The following is a 27,219-nucleotide window of genomic DNA, read 5'->3' as shown; positions in this document are numbered from 1 at the left end:
TCCCTTCTTCCCCACTATTACCATATGTTTTTTGTACCTCTTAGTGTAATGAGATTTACCCCATTCATTCCCCTCCCTCCTCCTGTCTCTTTCCTGTCCCCCTTTTTAGGAAGATAGTGTTTTTTGTGGATCATTCTATCTGAGTCATAGAAAATTCTGAGTGTCTGTCCCTTCTAGTTCTGTATATATTCTGTCGAATAGAGTCAAAATTCCTGAGAGTTATTAAAGTCTTTCTCCCAAGTGTGGTTAAAGCCAGTTACATCCCATTAGATAATAGTCACATGAATAGGTCATGAATGTCCATCATTTCTGGCTAGGTGTATTCTCTCTGTTAGGGTTACATTTCTCAAGGTTTATGAGAATATTTTCCCCCCATGCTGGGATATAGCCAGTTTCAACTTACTGGATTGCATTTTTTTTTCCTTTTACCTCCCCCCCCCTTTATTTTTACCTTTTCATGTGTCTCTTGAACCTCCTGTTTGATGTCCAAATTTTCTGTTTAGCTCTCGTCTTTTCATCAGAACTTTTTGGAATTCTTCTATTTTGTTAAATGTCCATCTTTATCCCTGGAAGAGAAGGCTCAGCTTTGCAGGAAAGTAGATTCTTGGCTGCATTCCAAGCTCCTGTGCTCTTCAAAATATCTCGTTCTAGGCCCTTCGATCACTTAAAGTTGATGCAGCCAGGTCCTGCGTGATCCTTACTCTGACTCCTTGATATTTAAATTGTTTCTTTCTGGCTGCTTGCAGGATTTTTTCTTTTATCTGATAGTTCTGGAGTTTGGCTACAACATTCCTTGGTGTTTTCATTTTAGGATCTTTTTCTGGTGGGGATCGATGTACTCTTTCAATAACTATGTTGCCCTCTGATTCCATGATGTCTGGGCAATTTTCCATCACTAGATCCTGTAATATTAAGTCCAGGCTGTTTTTCTCTTCAATGTTTTCAGGAAGTCCTATAATTTTCAGGATGCCCCTCCCTGATCTATTCTCAAGGTCAGTGGTTTTGTTGATGAGGTATTTTATATTTGCTTCTATTTTTTTTCTATTTTTTTATTTTTTTTAACTGACTCTTGCTGTCTCATGGAGTCATTAGTTTCTGTAGACTCCATTATTTTTTGGAGGGGAGGAGTTTTCTTCATTAACCTTTTGCAACTCCTTTTCCAATTGGTCAATTCTACTTTTGAAAGAGCTTTCCAGTTGGTAGTAGTGGGGCAGAGCCAAGATGGCGACAAGAAGGGATCGAGTCTTAGGAGCTCTCTGATAAAATTCATCAGCTAAGGACTCTAACTAAATTTTCGAGAGACAGAAACCACAAAGGGACCCAGTGAGGCAGTTCTCCTACTCAAGGTAACCTGGAAAAGAGCAGAAAGGCTCTGGTCCCCAGGTTGGAGAGGCGGCCTGCCAGAGGGGTGGCCTGCCAGAGCCAAAGAACTTCAGCCTCCTGGAGGCAGCCCCAGGGCGCTGGCAGTCTCAGCTCACAGCAGCAGGGGAGTCTCCTGAGCTGCACCCCAAGGAGCACCAGGCACAAAGTGTGGGAACAGCAGGGGACCTCTGCTAGAGCAAGCACTTGGAGCCCAGCCCTCAGGGCACACAGCAAGCAGACCAGCCCTAATCCAGGAAACAGAAGCAGGCGGAGCTGGTAAGCAGGAGCCCCCAGGGCATGAGCCCATTGAGCTGAGGGAGGGGAATGAAGAGAGACTGCAGAGCTCTGTCCTCTGCTCCTGGAACAGGACTCTGGGGCTCTGACCACATTCAGATCCTGATCCCAGTCTAGGCCCCCCCCCATAGAACAGCAGGGCCTCCCCCACCTCAGCCCCATGGCAGAGGGAGGTGCTTAGGGTGATTCACAGACCAGGAGGGAGGACAGAGCCTCACACACTGAGACCCTTGTGGGAGTGTGTCAAAAGCTCAGGAAGCACCCCAAACCAGGCCCAGGCTGGGAAGATGAGCAAGCAGAGAAAAAAGGGGAACACCATTGAGAAATACTTTATCTATGATCCCAAGAAGGATCAAAATACTCAGTCTGAAGTTGAGGAAGCACAAGCTCCTGCATCTAAAGACTCCAAGAAATTGGGCTCAGGCTATGACAGAGCTCAAAAAAGACTTTGAAAATCAAATGAGGGAGTTGGAAGAAAAACTGGGAAAAGAAAGGAGAGAGATGCAGGAAAAACATGAAAATGAAGTCAGCAGCTTAGTCAAGGAAATCCAAAAAAATGCTGAAGAAAATAGCATGCTAAAAACCAGCTTAGGTCAAATGGATAAAACAGTTCAAAATGTTATTGAGGAGAAGAATGCTTTAAAAAGCAAAACTGGCCAGATAGGAAAAAGAGATAAGAAAACTCTCCGAGGAGAACAAATCCTTCAGACAAAGAATAGAATTCAGGGAGATTGATGAATTTACCAGAAATCAGGAATCAATACTTCAAAACAAAAAAAAAATGAAAAATTAGAAGAAAATGTGAAATATCTCATTGAAAAAACAACTGATATGGAAAACAGACTTAGGAAAGATAATTTAAAAATTATTGGAATACCTGAAAGTCATGATCAGGAAAAGAGCCTTGACATCATTTTCAAATAATTACTACAGGAAAATTGCCCTGATATTCTAGAAGCAGAGGGCAAAATAGAAATGGAGAGAATCCACCGATCCCCCAGAGAAAGAGATCCCAAAAAACCAACCCCCAGGAATATTATAGCCAAGTTCCAGAACTCCCAAGTCAAAGAGAAAATATTACAAGCAGCCAGAAGGAAACAGTTCAAATATCATGGAGCTGCAGTCAGGATCACAAAGCCTTAGCAGCAGCTACATTGGAAGCTCGTAGGGCTTGGAATACAATATACCAGAAGGCAAAAGAGCTTAGAATGCAGCCAAGAATGAACTACCCAGCAAGGCTGAATGTCCTCTTCCAGGGAAAAAGATGGACTTTCAATCAACCAGGGGAATTTCAAATGTTCCTTTTGGAATGCCCAGAGCTGAACAGAAGGTTTGATCTTCAGATACAGGACTCAGGTGAAGCATGGAGATTGGAGGAGAGGGGGGAAATATGAGGGACTTAATGAGGCTGAACTGCATGTATTCCTGCATAGAAAAATGACACTGATAATACTCATATGACGCTTCTCAGTTAATAGAGCAGGTAGAGAGAGCTTTTATAGTTGAAGCACAGGAGAAAGCTGAATTCGAAGATAAAATATGGTGTAAAAATAGAGTCAATAGAAAAAAAGGGAAATGGAATGGGAGAAAGAAAAAGGGGGGGGGAATAGTCCAAGATATTTCACATAAAATTTTTTTATTACAATGAGCTATTGAAATGATATGGAAGTGAGGAGGCAAGGGGGAATGAGGGAACCTTTGCTCTCATCAGAGATGGCTAGGAGAGGAAACAGCATATATACTCAATGGGGTATAGACATCTGGAGTAAAAAGGAGCGGGGGAGCAGGGGGAAGGGGTGGGGATGTGAATAAAGGAGGAGAGGATGGACTATGGGGGAAGAGTGGTCAGACATAACACATTTTCTTTCTTACTTCTTGCAAGGGGCTGGGATTGGATGGCCTGCCCAGAACCACAGGGCCAGGTGGATTCTGGGCCTAAGGGGTCGTATGGGGGCTCAGGGCTTCTTGGCCCCAGGACCAGGGATCTGTCTGCTGCACCACTCAGTGACCCTACAGCAGAGTCAGCGTCAAAGGAGAGAGAAAATAGAGTACATGGTAGTGGAGAAATAAGAAAGGAGGGAGTTGCGATCAGCAATGGCAACGTTGGAAAAATATGGAAATAACTTTTGTGATGGACTTATCATAAAGAATGAGATCCACCCATGACAGCATTGTTGGTGTTGCAACAAAGACTCAAGCACATTTTTTGTTATTATTATTTGGGGGAGGGTGCAGGGTAAGTGGGGCTGGATGGCCTGCCTGGGGCCACATAGCAGGGTGATCTTTGGGTGTCTGGGGCCGGATTTGGACCCAGGTGCTCCTGGCTTAGGGGCCAATGCTCTGTCTGCCACCAAGCCACCCCTACTATTATTACTATTTTATTTTATTTTGGGTCTTTTTTTTCTTTCTTTTTTTTGGTTTTTTGCAGGGCAGTGGGGATCATGTGGCTTGCATGTCACACGGCTGAGTGATTGTTGGGTTTACAAAGCTGGATATGGACTCAGGTGCTCGTGGCTCCAGGGCTGGTGCCTCGTCCATTGTGCCACCTGGCCATACCTACAATTATTACTATTATTTTTTTTATTTTAATTTTTTTCTCTCCCCTTTACTTTTTTCGCCCCAGCAAGTCTATCTATATTCATGGGGGAGGAGGGGTATTTTGTTTACTTGTAAACAAGAATATTTTATTAATGTAAAAAGACATTTGTACAAAATTAGAATAAAAAATAAATTAAAAAAATAAAATATAAAAAAAAGAAAGAGCTTTCTATTTGACCAATTGAGGTTTTGAGAGAATTAATTTCTTTTTGCATTTGCTCATTTGAGGATCTGAAAAAATTATTCTCATTTTGTATTGGTCCAACTGATGATCTGAGAGATTTATTCTCCTTTTGTGTTGGTCCAATTGTACTTTCTAAGGTTTTGTTTTCTTGTTGCAAGGTATTAATTGTCTCTCCTAAATTTTTAAGCTCCTTCCTTATTTCTTCAAGGAAGTCTTTCTGTGCTGGAGATCAGATTGTATTCTCCTCAGAGGTTTCAGGTTTCTCTGAGATGGGGTCTTTCCCTTCCAGGAATTTTTCTATGGATCCACCTTTCTGCTGACCCTTCTTCATTATGCTAAGACCTTGAGTTGGGGGGGGGGGCTGGTTCACTTGGCCTTGGGATCGCTAAAGGCTTTACTGAGTGCAGTTTCTCTGGCTGGCCAGTAGGAGGTGTTGGTTGCCCTCTCTGGAGTGTCTGTGACCTTGGTTGAGAGGCCTTCTCCCTTTGCCCAAAGGGTGGAGTTGGAGCTATTGAATTCTTTTGCTTTCGATCAGTGGTGGGCTTTACCCTGGCCTGAGGTCATTCCTCAGCTGGGCTGGTTCTTCTGCTCACACACCTGGGCCTGAAGCAGAAGTAGTTTGCATTTGTTTGTTTGGGAAGAGGCCTCTGTGCAATGGAGGCCTGGACTCAGAGTTTCTCAGACCTGAGGAACCTAGGGATGGTGTCCGCAGCTCTCCTGCACCAGAACTCACCCCCCAGCCTGGTCCCCAAGCTCCAGGGGGACAGCACCAACACCAGCGCCTCTGCTTCCCCGCAGACCCAAGCCCCTTTCGTCCAGCCCCACCGCTGATCCAGCAGGTCTGGCTCTCAGGCCCTCAGACTCCCGGTTCCAATTCAGCTGTTAATCTGGCTTATCTGGGGATGATCCTCCCTCTGAGCCCAGACTCACCTGCCTGAATTCAGCCAAAGCTGCTGCGGGAGACAAATCCTGAGGAAGATGTTCTTTCTCCTGGCTTTTCTTTCTGGGTTTTGTGGGTCGGATTTCTTTTAAGAGGTTTGTTTCATGTGATAGATGGACTTTAGAACTGTGCCTGTCTTCTCTCCACCATCTTGGCCAGAAGTCCATTATACATTTCTTCATGAAGCCTTATGTCCTATTAACTTTCTTGGTTACCGTGTCATAGAATTAATTGATTTTGAGTTTGCTATCCACCAAAGCTACCAAATTATTCTCAAAAATGACTATCTAGATATATCTTCACCATTTTATATTTGTGATATTGGTTCTTAGAAATCAAGTGTAAGACTTTATGTAATTCCCTTTTAAATTGTACTACTTTAGATCCAATGACTCTGAAATCCATATTGTAAGTGATCCATTTCATCTTTGTATTGCAGATTTGATAGGTATATACTTTTATCCAAGTCATTGGGGAAAGTGTTAAATGGTATAAAGCCAAGTGCCCAGTGATATAGACAACTGAAAAAACTCTACTTTTATGCTTTAGTGCTCTTTCTAATATTGTCCTGTTCAGTCCAGTCAAGTGCCAAGTGAGTTAAATGCTAATGCTTCTCAACTCCTCTGCTTTATCAATCATCCTTTCTTTCTAGATACTTTGGCCCCTCTTGGTTTTCATAAGATTGTTATCTCCTGGTTCTCCTCTTGTCTATCCAGTCTTCAGTCTCCTTTGCTAGTACTATAACTGTGTTATGTCCATGAACCACTGTCTTCCATCTGTCTTTCTATGTATTTCTGTCTCTCCCCTTGTGTGCATGTGTGTCTGTTTCTGTCTCTTTCAAGGAGATGAATTGAATACCTGCCATCCAAGGAGAAAATCATCATGAAAGGACTGCTTTCCATGTAATCCAGTTTTTAGCCACAATATTTCATTAAGATGGTCTTTAACAACAGTGATGTCAAACTCATGGAGGAAATCAGACCAACAATACATATATAAGGATCCCTACAGGTGACATATTGACTTAATTTTAAAAATCTAATAGTATCTATGACATATTTTATTTATTTTATCAACAATTTCACAAATTCCTTTTTAACAGGATCAGGCCACACTTGGGAATAGGTCAGGACACATATGTCACATAGGCTGTGTGTTTGACTTCTCTGTATTACAGCATCAAAGGATTTGAAGAATACATCAGGGGAAAATTCATTCTGATTCAATTGATCTATCTTTTATATAGTAGTGAAGTCATAGTTGTAGTTGCAATAGTCATAGTAATAATATAGTGGTGATGGTGGTAATAGTTATAGTGGTGGTGGTAGGTGGTAATAATAGTAATAGTAGTAGTAGTAGTAGTAGTAGTAGTAGTAGTAATAGTAGTAGTAGTAGTTATATGGCTACTTGAATTATTAAAATGTTAAATAATGTCTTTCATTTTGAATAAAATATCTGATATTTACATAGTATTTTAGACCTACAAAACTTCAATGTATATTTTATAGTAAGACAATAAAGGTAAATATTTTTTTGATAATCATTAAAGTGAGACCTGATTGGATATGGCATCACACTTTTCATTTTACAGATCAGGTTTTGAGTTCCTTTTATATTTACTTTTTTGTTTTACCTGACAGAGTTTCTGTGAAGAAAGACGTTTATAAAACTTAAAGCACTATACAGAAGTGTCAATAATTATGATGATGATGACTCCTCCTACCATCATTAAAAATTTTTGTCTTATTATCACATTTAAGTCTGAAAATAACCCTGTGATGCATGTAGGTGAGAAGCAATATGTTATTATAGAAAAAACATGGGATTTTCATAAAGAGGTAAAATCCTGCATTGGCACCTTCTGTATGAATTGGAGGAAATCACCTTACAATCCTGTGCCTCGGTTTCCTTATCTATAAAATGAAGGGGGTAACTTAAATAATATTTGATAGTTTTATAGCTCTAAAATTGTTATTATTATTATTATTATTATTGCTATTATTATGTTAGATGAAGAACAGAAAGGAGAAAGGATAAACTGAGCAGTACTGGAATTTATACTCCACCTTGGTAGTAGTACTCAGATCTTACTCCATGCTTTTTCCATTTAGGTGATAACTTTTAAAAGGCATAATCTCTAGCTATTTGTGTATTAGAATTCCTGAATCACAGAATAAAAAATGTGAAATGAAAAATTTTTAGTAAGTGTCTTGAGAAGTAGGACAATAGACCATTGTTACTTAGCCACAGTCTAATTCAATATCATGTACTACATTTACCTAAACTTACAGTTTATCTATATGCTGGAATTTAGTTTCTACTATTTTAAGTCATAGTTAGAATATTTTGTCATATTTCCTTCAATTATTTTCTTTCAATCTTCTATATCCTGTATCTTGAGTTTTTCACTTCTAAAGTGAACCAGATCAAACACAGTCCCCACTACTAATTGTCCAGTCTTTTAAATTAGGCTGAGGAATGGGAAAGACTTTATATCCCCAGCACCTGGAGCAGTACTTTTATATATAATAGACACTTTATAAATATTAGTTGACTTGAATTGATTACTTTGAACAATTCAATGAGTGCATATTCATAATATAGGACAAGACCTCAAAACAATTTGGGGAACTCAGAAATACAGTTACTTAGTAATCTTGGATTTCTGAATTAATGTCTTGAGATTTTTAAATGCATATAAGTGAATATTCACACAAATTCACAGTTTCTTCTATGCTACAATTTTTAGAAATGAGAAGTAAAAAATTACAATCACTAAAATGAGACACAGACAAACACAGGGTTGTAACTCTACAAGGTACTTTTTAATGGATATCAAGTCCAACCCATATAGGATACCTCTCTCATAAAGATTATCAGTAATTGAGTGCCCTCTATTATCTTTTGTGCTCTTGAGCAGCTCCAAAGGTTGATAAGTTTTTGAAATTATTCTGAACTCTTCTCTCAAGTTTGGTGGCAGGATCTACTATTGCATCCACATCCCTGGGACAAAATAGTAAAGGTAAGAGTCAATGGATTTAGCCATATCCAGCTCCATGTCACCAAGACTGCATTCACTTCATACAAATTAGATATTGTGAGCATCATTTACCTCTTCAACTACATGGTTTCTATGTTCCAGTAGGGTTCTAGTCTTGGTAAATTCAAGGGCACTGTCAATGGAAAGCTGATGATCATTGGAAAAGTCATTATCATCATCGTAGAGCATGATCCCACCAATCATCATTTTTATCTTTTATACTCAAAGAGGACCAAATGACATCATGATGTCAAGGTTGATGTACATTTTCTTTATCTGTGGCTGATAAGAACAATATGAAGTCAGAAGGTCACATATCAGGCCCAAATATTAAGTAGAAAGATATTGAAGTTAACTATGTGCTAGAATCTACTGGTGTCTTTACTATCATGTAAAAGATCCTGACCCACACTTAGCCAGATAAGTTAAGCATGTCATTATCTCTGCTCCCTCTGCTGATGCCTTTGTGTATGTGATGGTTGTGAATCACAGGAAATATGATAATTCCATTAAGATCATCAGTAATGTCCCCAGCACTAGCAACTGCTTCCCCCACTTCCTCTACCCTAGACAAGGTCAATCTTGTCATTGTGGAAGAACAAATGACCACAGTTCATTCCACTACTCCTTCTCAAAAAATGGTAGATGTTCTCCCACTGGCAAGTTGTAGTCTGATTGGTATGATACTGCTAAAAACATCATTCCTGCTCCCACTGCTATTGCAAGGTCATATCCAAGCTAAATAGGAAACTCATAGGCATGGCCTTCCATGTTCCTCCTCCAAATATATCTACTTATTTCAAGGGAAACATGGCATATATGATGATATCAAGAAAGTAGTAAGGGAAATATTGGGTATTCTTGAAGATCATCTTGGACTGCACAAACAACAAGGTTGTATACTGTGACTTTAATACCAATACGCATTCTTCTCCCTTTGATGATATTGCCTTCAATGATATTTTTTTGTAAAATGAATTTCTTGGTATGACAGTATAGTTATAGTAACCATTGAAGACCTCAGAGGGCAGGTAGGTGATCAAGTGGCTAGAAGCCCAGGATTGAAATCAGGAATTCAAATTTGACCTGAGACACTTAGTAATTGTGGGATTCTGTATCAGTCACTTAACCCTATTTGTCCCACTTCTTCATCTATAAAAAGGGCTGGAAAAAGAAATGCAAAATCCCTCCATTGTCTTTATCAAAAAAAACCAGAATGGGATCATGAAGAGTTGAATACAACTGAAACAGCTGAAGTTGACTTCATGGTCTAAATGACTTCTAAAGAATAAAGTAGAAAGCCAGGAATCTTCATTCCCAGTCAAAAGAAGAGTTCTACCATTGAGGAGCCCACATTCCTAACTTTTTCCCTTATATTAGGAATCCCAAACACATTTACAATTCTTGTCTCAAAGCATCCAAGTATTAGGAAGGGAGAGGCATAGAATCCTAAGTGGTAGTCAATAGTCACCATATCCAGTGCAAAAAACCCAAATAGTTTCCTATCAACCTAACCAACCCCAAATAAAACTCAAACTTTCCTCTTTGCAGCTTTCTTCTACTGATTTAACTTCTATCTCATTTCAGACAGAATTAGTTTGCTCTTCTAAATGAGACCCTTCAGATGCTTGAAGTGCTTAAGTGCCTTATGTATAATCAGACAATAAGTAATAGGAGCCAGAAAAAAATGGTTTTCAATTATACTTTCTTGTGATCACTAGACCAGGAAACCTTGCTTTCAGTATATTATTCATAAATAGTATCTTTTCTAGAGTTGTCACTAAATTTATAACTGATATTATCTTAACACATCAAGCAAATGATTGTGTTGCCTTATAAAATGCATAGCTGTTCATAAAGAGAAAATTCCTACTGGCCCTAAATAACCTTCTGGGGGAAGATGAATTATGTGGTCTCACCATCATCTTCCCTTTGTTACTATAAAACCAGTCTTGTCTGAAACATTAGTCCACCACAAGGGTTAGTATGGAAGTCAGGAGACTGACAGTACTTGAAGAATGCAGTTTCATTATTGGCATATTTAAGCAAAGTGAGATTTATATCTCTAGTCAATGGGTGTCTGCATCAAGCAGCAGGTTCATTCTTCTTACCAGTTTCCTTTAAACAGAGAAAGGAGGGGAAAGTATATGGAGGAATAGGCTGAAGCTTCTTCATACTGGATAAATGGCAACTATTAGAACTTTGGCACACATATATACCAGCAAGCTTGACCTGCAAGGCTAGAAAACAAACTCTCTTGTTCACTCATAGGATCTTGGAGTGTAAATGTGAGGAAATGAAGGAGAAATCTAAAAGTTAACAGCTCTTCAAATGTTAATGACTCTTTAACACCTTGGAGAGAACTTCAAGAAGCTTTTTAAAGAGAAGGAATTTCCTCTCTATATTCTTCCAGTTCCTAGAATATATGGGAACTTCTATTTACCCAAGCATTGGAGATGAAGAGAGGAGAGGAATGTTAGGGGTAATTTTATATATAATTTTGAGACTATTACCATAACAATTCCCTTTGAATTTTGCTCAATTGTTGTTCAAGGCAGATAAACCAAGGATTGTTAATACCAAATACCCCAAGGTTTTTGTGCTAAGAGTAGGTTTTAATTTGTTGTTGTTGTTGCTTTGACCTTAACCATAATTTTTTTTTCAAGGAGGGACAATTCATCCAAGCAAGTAGATGTGCAACAATAGCCTTAGAGAGTTGTCTAGGGCTATAAGAAGTAGGTTAACTTGCCCATAACTTAGTGTCAGAAAGAGAACTTACACTTGGATCTTCCAGCTGTCAGAGCTAGCTCATTTACCTGCATGATGTGCTGCCTCTCATGAGTATGGGTGAAACAACCTGAGAAAGATTTAACGTCAATTAAAGTCTTTTTTTAATACTGTAGTTAAGTCCTTCCTTGGTGTTTATGCTTCAATTTCCTCTAAATGAACTTTGAGGTGGACACTGTAAAAAAGAAGTTCTCTCAGTTGATTAAATTCAGGTCTTGGTGTTAACATTTTGGGGATAATTAAATCTGTTTTAAAAAAATTATTTACCATTATGATACACGCCAACTGGTCAAGTCAATAATTTTAACTGAAACACAAACCAAACTAGTGACAAATCCAATCATATAGATAAGATGCTTATTTCAATCACTTTAGTCAAAAAGAAGTCCATCTATTTTGTAGTGGCAACCAAATATGAAAAAGAAATGCATTTGCTTAAAAGTAGAAATTTCCAGAGACATCCAGACAAGCTGGCAGAGAGAAGACAGGCACTGTGTTAAGTGCTCCTGGTTCCCCTCAAAAATAACATGAAAGAAACCTCTTAACAGAGATTCAATCGACAAAACCCAGAAAGAGAAGCTAGGAGAAGAGCACCTACTAACAAGGTCTGTCTCAGAGACCTGTGGGTGAACTAGGAGCAGAGATCAGAGGGCCAGCACAGGGACAACAGCTAGGGGAAGCCAGAGGACTGGCCTTGGCCACAAAGGATTTGGTGAGTTGCAGGTCCAAGGAGAGGAGTGACAGGTGGGTGAGTTCCAGCACAGATAGTTTCAGAGTAAACCTGGAAAATGACCAGCTGGGCAAAGGACCTGAGCTCCATACTCTGAGCTGAACACTCTTCCCAGAAAGAACAGTAAACTTATCCTGAAGCCTCTCAGGCTCAGGTGTGAGCAATGGAGTTTACTCATCTGAAAAGGAGATCAACTCCCTACCCCAGGGCCCAGGCCCATTGTTCAAGTCAACTCAGACCCTGCTGCTGAGGATCTCAAACACTCCAGAGAAAGCAACAAGCCCTCCCTACTGGAATTACTAAACCAAGTGAATAAAGCCTCTAGGATCTTCAAAAGCAAACCTCTTATTGCCATCCCCCCCAACACAGGTTCATAGAAGGGGGGGCATGGAGAAATACTTAGAATAAATAGATTCTAACCCAGAGAGAGGTAGCACTTCTGAGGAGCATATGAATTGGTCTCCAGCCCAGAAAGACTTCCCTGAAGAAATCAGGAAGGATTTTAAAAATCAATTGGGGGGCAGCTAGGTGGCACAGTGGATAGAGCACCGGCCCTGGAGTCAGGATGACCTGAGTCCAAATACGGTATCAGACACTTAATAATTACCTAGCTGTGTGGCCTTGGGCAAGCCACTTAACCCCATTTGCCTTACAAAAAACACTTTTAAAAAATTTTTAAAAATCAATTGGAAAAATTGGGAAAAGAAACTTAAGAGAAAATTTACACATTCCAACAATAAAACAAATCCTTGGAAAATACAATTGGACAAATACAAAAAGGAAATAATTATCTCAAATCCTCAATTGAGCAAATGCAAAAAAAAATGATTCTTTCAAAATTACACTTGGACAAATGGAAAACTTCAAAAATAGAATTGACCAACTGGAAAGGAGTTGCAAAAGGTAAATAAAAAAATTATTCTCTAAAAAAAAGAATGGAATTGGTAGATTTCATTAGACAACAAGATTCTGTTAAATAAAACCAAAAGATTGAAAAAATAGGAGAAATGTAAAATACCTTATAAGCAAAACCACTGGCCTTGAGAATGGATCAAGAAGGGACAAACTGAGAATTATGGGCCTTCCTGAAAACATTGAAGTGAAAAAAAGCCTGGATTAATATTACAGGATTTAATGATGGAAAATTGCCCAATATCATGGAACCAGGGAGCAAAATAGTTATTGAAAGAATACATCAATCCCTTCCTGATCAAGATCCTAAAATGAAAACACCAAGAAATGTGGCCAAACTCCAGAACTATCACATAAAAGAGAAAATCCTGCAAACATTCAGAAAGAAACAATTTAAATACCAAGGAGCCACAGTAAGGATTCCACAGGACCTGGATGCATCAACATTAAGGGATCAAAGGGCCTGGAATGAGATATTCTGAAGAGCAGGGAGCTTGCTTGGAATGCAGCCAAGAATCCACTATCCAGCAAAACTGAGCTTTCTCTTACACGGGAAAAGATGGATATTTAATGAAATGAGAGACTTCCAACATTTCCTGATGAAAATACCAGAGCTAAATAGAAAATTTGGACATCGAACAGGAGGCTCAAGAGATATGTGAAAAGGTTAAAAAAAAGGGGGGGGATAAAGAAAAAAACAGCCTATCCAATAAGATGAAATCGGCTATACCCCTGCCTGGGAGAAAGATTCTAATAACTCTTGAAAATTGTAATTCTATTAGGGAGAATATACTTTGCCAGAAGTGATGGACATTACTGACTTTTCTCTGATGCAGATAGAATAATTTTAAAACAGTACCTCCTTAAAAAGGGGAACAATAAAAAAGACAGGAGGATGGAGGAGTTTGAATGGGGTAAATATCATTACATTAAGAGGTACAAAAGATCTATTATAATAGAGGGGAAGAAGGGAGGTGATCAGAAGCACCTGAGTCTTCATCTCATCAGTCTTGGCTTAAAGTTAATTTACACACACACACACTTAACTTAAGAAACTTATCTTGCCTTCAAGTATTAAAAGGGGAAAAGGGGAGGCAGGGACAAGGAGGGGGTGATAAAAAGGGAAACTAACAGAAGAAAGGGAAGGAAGAAGCAGAAAAGGGAAAGGGGAAAGAAAGGGGAGGGGGTTGATACAGGAGGGCGAACACACTGAAGGTGGCAGTATTCAGAAACAAAATACTGGGGAATGTGGATAAAAGGAAAAAAGGGGGAAATACAGAGGGAAGATGGCATGGAGGGCAATAAATAGTTAGTAATTATAACTTTGAATGTGAATGGGATTAACTCGCCCTTAAAACATAAGCAATTATCAGAGTGGATTAAAAACCAGAATCATACAATATGCTGCTTACCAGAAACTCACCTAAGGCAGAGAGATACATATAGAGTAAGGTAAAATGTTGAAGCAAAATATATTTTGCTTCAGCTGAGGTGAAAAAATCAGGGGTGGCAATCCTTATCTCAGAAAAAGCAGCTGCAAAAATAGATAGCATTAAAAAAGCTAATGAAGGAAACTATATCCTCCTAAATGGTACCATAGATAATAAAGTGATTTCAGTACTGTATATGCACCCAGTGGGATAGCATCCAAACTTTTAGAGGAGAAGCTGAAAGAACTACATAGACAGACATAGACAGCAAAACTCTACTAGTGGGAGACCTCAACTTCCCACTCTCAGATTTAGAAAAATCTAATCATAAAATAAACAAGAAGGAAGTTAAGGAGGTAAATAGATTGTTAGAAAACCAAGAAATGAAAGACTTATGGAGGAAATTGAATGGGGATAGAAAGGAATATACCTTTTTCTCTGCAGTACATGGCACTTACACAAAAATTGACCATGTGCTAGGTCATAAAAATCTAATGATCAATTACAGAAAGGTAGAAATAGTGAATACATCTTTGACAGATCGTAATGCAATAAATATCATATGCATTATTGGGCCAGGGAGATATATAGACCCAGAACTAATTGAAAACTAAATAACCTCATTTTCAAGAATGAGTGGATCAAACAACAAATTATAGAAAGAATTAATTATTTCATTTTAGATAATGACAATAATGAAAGAACATACCAAAACCTATAGGATACTCTCAAGGCAGCTGTCAGGAGATAAAGTGTATCTTTAAATGTTTACATGAATAAATTACAGAAAGAGGAAATCATTGAACTAAATATGCAACTAAACAATTAGAGAAAGAATGAATTAAAAACCCTCAATTAAATACCAAATTAGAAATTCTAAAAATTAAAGAAGAAATTAATAAAATTGAAGGCAAGAAAACTACTGAACTAATAAATGAAATCAAGAACTGGTTTTATGAAAAAACCAAGAAAATTGATAAAACTCTGGTCAACTTAATTACAAAAAAGAAAGAAGAAAGTCAAATTGCTAGTATCATAAAAGAAAAAGGTGAACACACCACCAATGAGGAGGAACTTAAAATAATAATTCAGAATTATTTTGCCCAACTATATATGACAATAAATTTGACAATCTAAGTGAAATGGATGAATATTTACAAAAATATAAGTTACCCAGATTAAATGGAGAGGAAATTAAAAACCTAAATAACCCTATCTCAGAAAAAGAAATTCAAAAAGCCATTATTGAACTCCCTAAGTAAAGATCGCCAGGGCTACATGGATTCACAAGTGAATTCTATCAAACATTAAGGAACACTTGGTTCCAATTTTATATAAACTCTTTGGACAAATAGGTGAAGATGGAACTCTGCTTAACTCTTTCTATGACACCAATATGGTGCTGATACCTAAACCAGGAAGAGTTAAAACAGAGAAAGAAAATTAAAGATCTATCTTTCTGATGAATATAGATGCAAAAATCTTAGCAAAATGATTACAACAAGTTATCACTAGGATAATACAATTTGACCAAGTAGGATTCATCCCAGGAATGCACGGTTGGTTAAATATTAGGAAAACTGTTAGTATAATCAATTATATCAACAACAAACCTATCAGAAATTATATCATCACATCAATAGATGCTGAAAAAAACTTTTGACAAAATACAGCACCCATTCTTACTGAAAACTCTAGAGTGCAGGAATAAATGGATTGTCCCTTAGAACAATAAGCAGTATCTATCCGAAACCACTAATATTCAATATTGTATTAGCAATGTTAGCTTCATCAATAAGAGAAGAAAAAGAAATTGAAGGAATTAGAAATGGGAAAGAAGATACAAAACTCTCATTCTTTGTAGATGGCAAGATGGTATACCTAGCGAATCCCAAAACATCACCTAAAAATCTGCTAGAAAGAATTAACAATTTTAGCAAAGTTGCAGGATATAAAATAAATCCTCAACATTTCTATATATGTGTAGAAAAATACAGCAGAAAGAGCTAGAAAGAGAAATCCCATTCAAAGTAACATCAGTCAATATAAAATACCAGAGTTTACTTGCCAAGGCAGACTCAAAAACTTTTTGAAAACAATTACATGGGGCAGCTAGGTGTTGCAGTAACAGAGCACCAGCCGGGGAGTCAGGGGGACCAAAGTTCAAATTTAATATTACCTAACTGTGTCACTTTGAGAAAGTCACTTAACCCCATTGCCTTGCAAAAAAGCTTAACAAAACAAAACAAAAAAATAATTACAAAACACTTCTCACATAAATAATATCAGATTTAAATAACTGGGCAAACATCAACTGCTCATGGATAGGTTAAGCTAATATAATAAAAATGACAATTCTACCAAAACTAAACTATTTATTTAGAGCCCTACCAATCAAAATTCCAAAAAATTACTTGAATAAGTTAGAAAAAATTGTAAGTTAAATTCATATGGAGAAATGAAAAGTCAAGAATTTCCAAGGATTCAATGAAAAAGTGCAAAATAAGGCCTAAAATTATATTAAAAAGCATCAGTTCTCAAAACTGACTGGTGTTGGCTAAGAAATAGAGTGGTGGACTAGTGGAATAGACTAGGTGCAATAGCAGGAAATGCTTATAGTAATCTGCTGTTTGATAAATCCAAAGATTTAAACTATTGGGATAAAAACTCTCTCTTCCATAAAACCTGTTGGGAAAATTGGTAGTTAGTATGGAAGAAACTTAGATTAGACCAACACCTCACACCCTATACCAAGATAAGATCCAAATGGATACAGGATTTAGACATAAAAAAACAATATTATAGGCAAATTAAAAGATCAAGGAGTAGTATATCTGTCAGCTCTCTGGAAAGGGAAGCAGTTTATGACCAAGGAAGAGATGGAGAATTTCAGTAAAACAAACCAGATAATTTTGATTACATTAAATTAAAAAGCTTTTGCACTGACAAAATCACTGCAACCAAGATCAAAAGAAATATAGTAAATGGGGAAATAATTTTTACAACCAGTATTTCTGACAAAGGACTCATTTCTAAAATATACAGAGAACTAAGTCACATTTTCAAAAAAAAAACCAAAACCAAGCCATTCCCCAATTGGCAAATGGCCAAAGCATATGCCAAGGTAATTTACAGATGAAGAAATCAAAGCAATCCATAGTCATATGAAAAATTGCTCTAAATCACTACTTATTTGAGAACTGCAAATTTAAGTATCTCTGAGGTACAACCTCACACCTCTCAGATTGGCCAATATGACCAGAAAGGACAATGATCTATGTTGGAAGGGATGTGGGAAATCTAGGACACTAATACATTGTTGGTGGAGCTGAGAACTCATCCAACCTTTCTGGAGAGATCTGGAATTATGCCCAAAAGGCAATAAAAATTTGTATACCCTTTGATCCAGAAATTCCACTACTGAATATATACACCCCAAAGAGATTATGAAAAAGGGTAAAAACATCATTGGTACAAAAACATTCATAGCAGCTGTGTTTGCAGTGGCAAAGAATAGGAAATTAAGTGAATGTCCTTCAATTGGGGAATGGCTTAGTAAACTGTGGTATATGTATGTCATGGAACACTATTGTTCTATTAGAAACCAGGAGGGATGTGAATTCAGGGAAGCCTGGAAGGATTTGCATGAACTGATGCTGAGCAAGATGAACAGAACCAGAAAAACATTGTACACCCTAACAGCCACATGGGGGTGATGATCACACTTCATGGACTTGCTCATTCCATCAGTGCAACAATCAGGAACAATTTTGGGCTATCTGCGATGGGGAATACAATCTGTATCCAGAGAAAGAATTGTAGAGTTTGAACAAAGACCAAAGACTATTACCTTTAATTTGGGGCGGGGGGGGGGACCATTATCTTAATATGTAATTTTGCTATCTATTTTACTTTACTTTTCTTCCTTAAGGATATGATTTCTCTTTCATCAAATTCAACTTAGATCAATGTAACCATGGAAACAATGTAAAGACTAACAGACTGACTTCTGGGTGGGGAGCAAGAATAGGGGAAAAACTGTAAAACTCAAAATAAATAAAATCTTTTTTTAAAAAAAAAGAAGTTTCCTTAAAATTTTTGACCTGACTAAAGAAAAGATCATTGGAAAAATAAAGAATGGGGTAAATCCCAGAAGAGTTAAATAGAGGACTATTTTTTAAAATAAAATGGGCAGGGATTATAAATTATTTTGTTGGATATTATAGCAAGGAACATAATAGTCAAAGCAAAAAAAAGTAATATAAAGAAGGAAACAAGAACTTATTAAACACCTGCAATGTGCCTGTGCTTTACAAATACTATCTCATTTGATCCTTACAATAACCCTAGGAGGTAGATAATATTATTGTCCCCATTTTACATTTGAGGAAATTGAGGCAAACTGGTTAAGTGACTTGTCTAAGGACATTCAGCTAGTAAGTGTCTGGGGCTAGATTTGAATTTATACTTTCCTGACTTCAGTTTCAGCAGCATCCTATATAGGGTGTATCTACCTGTTTCTATTGGAAATTTGCCTTTTTCAGATTCTGCCCCCATTCAAACCCTACACAAATATGACCACAAAATCTTATTGCCCAAAATGAATTGAAATTTTTTTAAAAAGCAGAAAAAGGAGAACAATGGAAAGATAAAATCTTGTTTTTTAAATTCTAATTCTGAAAGGACTATGGAATTGAAAAATATCATCAAGCTCTAGAGAAAATTCTGCCTGGGAAGAGATGTCAAAATTAAATGTACGTTTTCTTAGTGGTTCAGTTTATATCTGTTCTAAGATGAAAGTATAACTTGTATACTTTCTTTCAACTTCACAACTCTATAACATTATGCATTATGACTTTTGGGGCCTTATATATTTTGTTTGTTCCTTGAGTTAACTAAAGCTATATTAACTATATTAAAACAAATACTACTCTAATGATCACTTCCTAGTCATGTGTGAAAGAGAGAAAATGATCATTGTAGCATCTCTATTCCCTGTAATCTATAATGTGTTGCTATATCTATGTAAAACTTATGTGCTAATGGGTATTCTAATATTTTAAAACAGCCTCAAAAGTATGCCCTAACATTATTTGATATGGCTTTATTCTTGATTAGACATTGTTCTTAAATTAAACATACATCCTTATTGTACAGTTTTATTGCTTTTGTCATTATTAAAAAAATGTCCAGGATGCTATATATAAAATATATTTTCATTTGATTACTTTGTAGTAACTACTTTATATACCCAGTATTTAGATGAGGTCTGATGGAAGTTTTGTTTTCAACTTATAATAAATATTTCAGTGATGTATATTTTTATTAGGGAAGTCACCTACCTAATTCTACTGCTCATAAAGTCCTCTAGCTGCACATATATACAATCATTCCCTTTTTCAGTCTTTACCTTTCTACTGCTCCATCTCCTCCACTTAGACTTTTCCTAGGACTCCTATGCAAAATAAAATAAATTGGTCTCTCAAGCATTCTTCCTATATTTCTCTTTCATTTTATAGTCAAATTCATATGAGTTCATGTATATATATATATATATATATATATATATATATATTTTACCTCCAATTTTTCTCTTCTCCCTACCTTTAAAGTCCTTTTAACTTACTTTTTATCTCCTCTTAACTCCTTGTGATATTATCACTCAACTGAAACTTTACTCTCTTCAACTTTACTAATGATGTCATTTTCTTTTTTCTTTCACAAGGCAACGGGTTTATGATGTCATTTTCTTAATTGATATTTTATTTTTCCAGATTCATGTTAGAAAATGTTTTTCAACAATCATCTGTATGCATATGTATATTTTTAAGTTGCAATATTTCCTTCCACCATCCCTTCCCACCTTCCTCCCCTTGGTCAGGTTAACATTGCACATACATATTTTTGATAAGCATGTTTACAGATTAGTCATTTTCAGTATGAGGAAATTAGGATTAAGAGAAAGAAATATATAAGAGATAATTTTTATAAAATGTTCAGATTTTGAAGTGTTTTTTTGGTTTTTATTTTGTTTAGTTTTGTTTTTCTTTCTCTGGATGGGGATAGCTTTGTCTATAGCCCATCTAATAGGGTTGACCCAGGTCTCTGAACTGCTGAGACGAGCTGCTTCCATCAAGATGGATTATCTCACAATGTTGTTGTTGTTACTGTGAACACTGTTCTCTTGGTTTTGCTCTCTTCGCTCAGCATCAGATCCTGTAACTCATTCCATGCTTCTCTAGAGTCTGACCATTTATGGTTTCTTATTGAATAATAATACTCCATATTATTCATGTAACATAACTTGTTTCGCCATTCCTAAAATGATGGGCATCCCCTCAATTTCCAATTCTTTCCCACTACAAAAAAAGCTGCTATTAATATTGTGGAACAAGTAGGACTTCTCCCATTTTTTAAAAATTTTTCTGGATATAGGATTTGAATAGGAATTGCTAGGTCAAAGGGAATGAATAGTTTTATTGCTTTTTGGACATAGTTCCACATTGTTCTCCAGAAAGATTGGATTCATTTACAACTCCACCAGCAACGTATCAATGTCTCTATCCTTCCACAATCTCTCCAATTTTGATCATTTTCCCTTTTTCTCATGTTGGTCAATCTAATAGATGTGAGGTGATTGATACCTCCTAGTTCTTTTTCTTTAATCAATAATGGTTTGGAATATTTTTATATGACTATATATAGCTTTAATTTCTTCATTTGAAAACACTCTGCTTATATCCTTTGACCATTTATCAACTGGGAAATGGCTTGTGACCTTATAAATTTGGTGCAATTCTCTATATGTTTTAGAAATTAGACCTTTATCAGAACTCGAAATTGAGAAGATTGTTTCCCAGCTTTCTGCTTTCATTCTAATTTTGGCAGCATTAATTTTATTTGTCCAAAACTTTTTAATTTAATATAGTCAAATCATTCATTTTGCAGTTATAATGTGCTCTAATTCTTGTTTTGTCATAAGTTTATCCCCTTTCCATAGATCCAATAGGGTATTTCTTGGTCTATTAATTTATCTATGGTGATACTCTTTATGTCTAAATCCTGTCCCCGTTTTGACTTTATTTTGGTATAGGGTGTGAGATGTGGCTCTATGCCTAGTTTTTCACCATACTCTTTTACAGTTTTCCCAACAATTTTTGCCAAATAATGAGTTCTTATCCCAGAATCTGATGTCTTTGGGTTTGTCAAACAGCTAATTGCTATAGTCATTTACTTGTTTCTTTTGAACCTATCCTAATCCACTGATCCATTACTCTATTTCTTAATTATCTTTCCAAACAGTTTTGATGACTGCCAATTTATAGTATAGTTTTAGATCTGGTAGAGCTAGGCCATCTTCCTTTACAATTTTTTTCATCAGTTCTCTTGCATTCTTGACCTTTTGTTGCTCCAGATGAATTTTGTTACTATTTTTTCTAGCTTGGTAATGCTAGAATAAGTAATTTAATTTGGGTAGAATTGTTCTTTTTATCATATTAACTTGACCTAGCCATGAGCATTTGACATTTTTTCAATTATTTAAATCTGACTTTATTTAGGTGAGAAATGCTTTAAAATTATGTTCATACCATTTCTGGGTTTGTCTTGGTAGATTCCCAAGTATTTAATGTTGTCACTAGTTATTTTAAATGAAATTTCTTTTTCTAGTTCTTGCTCTTGGGCTTTGTTGTTCATATATAGAAATGCTGATGATTTATGTGGTTTTATTCTATATCCTGCTACTTGGCTAAATTTGTTAATTGTTTCAAAGAATTTTTTAAATGATTTTTTCAGGTTCTCTAATTATGCCATCATGTCATCTGCAAAGAGTGAAAGTTTTCCTTCCTTATTGCCAATTCTGTTTCCCTCAATTTCTTTTTCTCCTCTTACTGATAAAGCTAACATTCCCAATACTAAATTGAATAGTAATGATGATAATGGGCATCCTTGTTTCACCCCTGATTTTATTGGAAATATTCTGAGTTTGTTCCCATTATATATAATACTTGTTGATGGTTTTAGATCAATACTATTTATTATTTTAAGGAAAACTACATTTACCCTAAATTTTCTAATTTTTTTTAACAGGAATGGATGCTAAAGTTCATCAAAGACTTTTTCAGCAGTTGGTTTTGCTATTGATATGTTCAATTATGTTGACTGTTTTTCTAATATTGAACCATCCCTACCTATCTGGTACAGATCCTACCTGATCATGATGTATTATCTTAGTAATAACTTGCTGTAGTGTCATTGCAAAAATTTTATTTAAGATTTTTCCATCAGTATTCATTAAGGAGATTAGTCTAAAATTTTCTTTGTTTTAGTTCATCCTGGTTTGGGAATTAGTACCATGTTGGTGTTATAAAAGGAATTTGATAGAACTCCTTCTCCTACTTTTTGAAATAGATTATGGAGAATAGGAAGTAATTGTTCCTTAAATGTTTGGTAGAATTCACTTGTAAATCCATCTGGATCAGGAGTTTTTTTTAGGGAGTTTATTGATGGTTTCTTCAATTCTTTTTCTGAAAAGGGGCTATTTATTTCCTCTTCTGTTAATCTGGCTAGTTTGTATTTTTTCAAATATTAATCCATTCCACTCAGGTTATGCAATTTATTGGTGTACTGTTTGGCAAAGTAGCTCTGAATAATCTCTTTAACCTCCTTCTCATTGGAGTTAGTTCACCCTTTTTGGTTTTTGATTCTGGTAATTTTGTTATCTTCTTTCTTTTTCTTAATCAGATTAACCAAAAGTTTGTCAATTTTATTGGCTTTCTCATAAAAGCAACTTTTAGTTTTATTTATGAGATCAATAGTTCTCTTGTTTTCAGTTTTATTAATGTCTCCCTTGATTTTCAGAATTTCTAAATTGATATTCAATTGGGGATCTTTTATTTTTTTCTAGCTTTATTTAGTTGCATACCAGATTCATTGATTTCCTCTTTCTCTATTTTATTCATATACGCATTTAGAGATATAAAATTTCTTCTCAAAACTGCCTTGGCTGCATCCCATAAATTTTGATAAGATGTCTCAGTATCATTTTCTTGGATATAATTATTGATTATTTCTATTATTTGCTGTTTGATCCACTCATTATTTAAGATTAAGTTATTTAGTTTCCAATTTGATTTTGGTTTATCTTTCCATGCCTTTATTACATGTAATTTTTATTGTATCATGGTCTGATAAGTGTGTATTTGTTATTTCTGCCTTTCTGCATTTGGTTATAAGGTTTTTTTGTGCCCTGGTACTTGGTAAGTTTTAGGATAGATGCCAAGAACTGCTGAGAAAAAGCTATATTGTTTTCCATTCCCATTAAGTTTTATCCAGAGACCTATCATATATGTCTTTGAAGATTTCATTCACCTTCTTAACTTCATTCTTGTTTATCTTGTGGTTAGATTTATCTAGTTCTGAGAGAGGGAGGTTGAGGTCCCCCATTATTAAAGTTTTGCTATCTATGTCTCCTTGTAATTTACTCAGCTTTCCTCTAGGAATTTGGATATTATACCACTAAGTGCATGCAATTTAGTAATGATATAGCTTCATTACCAATAGTGCCTTTTAAGAAGATGTAGTTTCCTTCCTTATCCCTTTTAATGAGATCAATTTTTGCTTCTATTTTTCCTGAGATCAGGATCACTACCCCTGATTTTTTTTATTTCAACTGAGGCATAAACAATTTTGCTCCAACCTTTACCTTTACCTGTGTGTATCTCTCTGCTACAAATGTGTATCTTACAGACAACATATTGCAAGATTCTAGTTTTAAATCCATTTTGCTTTCCACTTATGTTATATGGGACAGTTCACCCCATTCACATTTACAGTTAAGATTACTAATTCTGTATTTCCCTCTGTACTATTTTTCTCCATTCATATTTTTTCTTTCCTTTCCTCTTATTCCTCCTCACAAAAATTTTACTCCCTATCCCCTTTAACTTTTCTTTTAAAATTTAGCTTTCAGTTTATTTTCATTTATACTTTTGTTCCCTTTTTTCGGTACCTTCTTACCTTATCTTTTCCTTCCCCATCCCTTCCTTCCCTGTAGATTAGGATAGATTTTTAAATGCAAGTGGGAATGTATCTGGCTCCCTCTCAGGGCCAAATCTATTGAATAAAATTTACTCAGTGTTCACACTCTCTTTTCCCTCTAAAATTATAAATCTTTGTGCCTCTTCCTTCACCTGGTGTTATTTATCACTCAAGGACTATTAATCAGGTATCATCAAACACAGCTTGATTATTTGATTTCTTGATAGCTCATATGTTATCAAAGTATCATCACAGACTGATTACTTGATTGCTTGATAGGCAATATCATCTCAAATTATATCAAATTATAATTATAATCATATTTTCCTTACCTCCTTTTCAAGTACCCTTTAAGGACACACAATCCTCCTCATGAGTCAAAGTATCATCCAAACCCAAATAATTTCTTGATCTATTTGCTCCCCTCACCCCAGGCCCATTTTTCCTTTGACTTTATCACCCCTTCCCCACCCAGGGTACTTAACCCCTTGTTAAGTGAAGCAAGGATTAAGTTAAAAACTGATTTAATTAACTACAAGAATCTTAAAGGGCTCAAAGTCCTGGGAAGCTCTGAAGGTCTCACTTGAGATCTTTACAAATGATTGTATATTATGGAAGACACTGAATCATTATTGCCCAGTTTATGATACCCTCTTTGGAGAAAGTGCTAAGCTTTGTCAGTATAGCAGAATTAAAGTGTATCAAAGGAAAAGAGACACTTAACTTTAGACTTAACACCCCTGCTTTTATCAAGGCTTTTTGTCTCAAACATAGTGATGTCATCTTGGACCTCTTCAACAGAGAGACAGAACAACAGGGACAGGACCACAATGGAGCAAAACCATCCCAGGAATCCAAATATACCTATATCCTTTAAATTCAATCTCTTCAATTATATTACACTCTTTAATTAACCTAAGAGAAAAAAAGTTCTCAAGAATTAGAAGTGTTATATCTTCCCTTTTATGGTTCAATATAATTTGATGATCTTTATAACACTTGTTTTGTTTTTTTTCCTTTACCTTTTTATGCAACTCTTTTTTTTTAGGTTTTTTTTTTTTTGCAAGGCAACTGGGCTTAAGTGGCTTGCCCAAGGCCACACAGCTAGGTAATTATTAAGTGTCTGAGACCAGATTTGAACCCAGGTACTCCTGACTTCAAGGCCAGTGCTTTATGCACTATGCCACCTAGCTGCCCCTACTATGCCACCTAGCCACCCCTACTATGCCACCTAGCTGCCCCTTTTATGCCACTCTTGAATCATGTATTTGATGATTGAATTCTCTGTTCAATTCTGGTCTTTGTGTCAGGAAATCCTGGAAGTTCTCTATTTCATTTAATATACATCTTTTCCTCTGACAGTATATACTGAATTTTGTAGGGTAATAAATTATGGTTTGTCATTCCAGGTCCTTTACTCTTCAAAATATGCTATTCCAGGTCTTCCAGTCCTTCATTGTTGAGGCTGTTAGGTTATGTGTAAGTCTGATTGTGTTTCCTTTGTATTTAAATTGTTTTCTTTTTGCTGCTTGTAGTTTTCTCACCTTTATCTGAAAGTTCTGGAATTTGGGTCTCTTTCTGGAGGGGTTCTGTATATTATTTCAATGATTATATTGTCTTCTTATTCTAGCAGATATGATATGTTTTCCCTAATAATTTCCTGCATGATGCTTCCCTGGTTCTTTTTTCACTAGGTTTTGCAGTAGTTCGATGATTCATAGATTATCTCTCCTGGATCAATTTTCTAGGTTGTTCATTTTTTCCTAAAGGGAACTTTTTTGTTTACTTCAAATTTTTCAGTATTTTTATTTTGTTTGATGAAATCTTGTATTCTCATAGATTCATTAATTTCCATTTATTCAATTCTAATTTTTAGAATTTTATTTTCTTCAGTTACCTTTTGTGTTTCCTTTTTAAAGGTGCTGAAATTTCTGGTCAATTTTCAATAAGTTTTCTGTATGACTCTATTTCCTTTATCCATTTTTCTTATTCTTCTTATCTTTGGATTTTAAATTATTTTTAAGCTCTTTGTATAGTTTTTGGATTTGACTGCAATTCATAAACTCTTTTGAGACTTCCCCCATGAGTGATTTTTCACTGATTTCTTCTTTCAATATGTCATTGATAACATCTTTGTCTATAAAGTGGTTTTCTTTAGCAAGCAATCTTTTAGCTTTTTGCTCATCTTTGTTGTTTTAGTTCTGCTCCTGGGGTATAGGGAGTACAGATCCAAACTTTCTATGCTGGGTCTGGAATCTGATTCCTGGCTTGTTGCCTATGCAATTTAAGTCTTGCCTTTGTAAAGGTTAGTTTTCTCTTTTATGTCCAGGTTTTGACTTAGCAGTGATTTGTTCCGAACACTTGTCTTTTTGGTGTACCCAGACTTTGTTTGGTTTGGGACCTCCCTGCTGGCTTCCTATCTAGCTACCAGGACCTCTTGCTGTTGTCAAGTTGTAGGGACTTAGACTATACTGTGACTAAAAGCCTCCTGCTGATTATCCTGCTCTCCTGTTCTCCTGCCCCATGGGATTTACTTCCTCTTTCCCCCCAAAGAGACAGTCCTTCACTGAAGATCCTCCATGAAGTCTACTGTTGAAAACTTCTTTGAATCTTCTCTTTTTCTTGGTGGCATCTGTAGCTTTAATGTCAGTGTGGAAGCATCATTTATTTTTGGTATGAAAATGCTTTGCCCGGGAACAGGATTCTGGGGCTCTTAACACATTCAGATCCTGATCACAGTCTAGGCCCCCCCATAGAACAGCAGGGCCCCCACCACCTCAGCCCCGTGGCAGGGGGGGGGGGGACATATGATCATTCACAGACCACAAGGGAGGACAGAGCCTCACACACTGAGACCCTTGTGGGACTGTCCCAAAAGCTCAGGAAACACCCCCAAAACAGGCT

General features: G+C 36.3%; 2 long non-coding RNA genes across 2 annotated transcripts in view; both read right to left on the bottom strand.

The window, feature by feature from the left end:
- The window catches only part of LOC141520038 (uncharacterized), a 623,376-nt gene that overhangs the window by 188,773 nt on the left and 407,384 nt on the right, over positions 1–27,219 (bottom strand). The window lies entirely within an intron of this gene.
- LOC141520036 (uncharacterized) overlaps positions 8,262–27,219 on the bottom strand; it is a 96,746-nt gene continuing 77,788 nt past the window's right edge. The window contains exons 2-3 of the long non-coding RNA XR_012477519.1: positions 8,491–8,700; positions 8,262–8,381 (exon numbers count right to left, since the gene is read on the bottom strand). This is a non-coding gene — a long non-coding RNA (uncharacterized LOC141520036). The remainder of the gene's footprint in view (positions 8,382–8,490; positions 8,701–27,219) is intronic.

The sequence above is a fragment of the Macrotis lagotis genome, chromosome 4 (genome assembly GCF_037893015.1).
Source record: "Macrotis lagotis isolate mMagLag1 chromosome 4, bilby.v1.9.chrom.fasta, whole genome shotgun sequence".
Classification (NCBI taxonomy): domain Eukaryota; kingdom Metazoa; phylum Chordata; class Mammalia; order Peramelemorphia; family Peramelidae; genus Macrotis; species Macrotis lagotis.
Note: the sequence above shows the minus strand (reverse complement) of the source record. Positions and strands in the feature narration are given on the sequence as shown.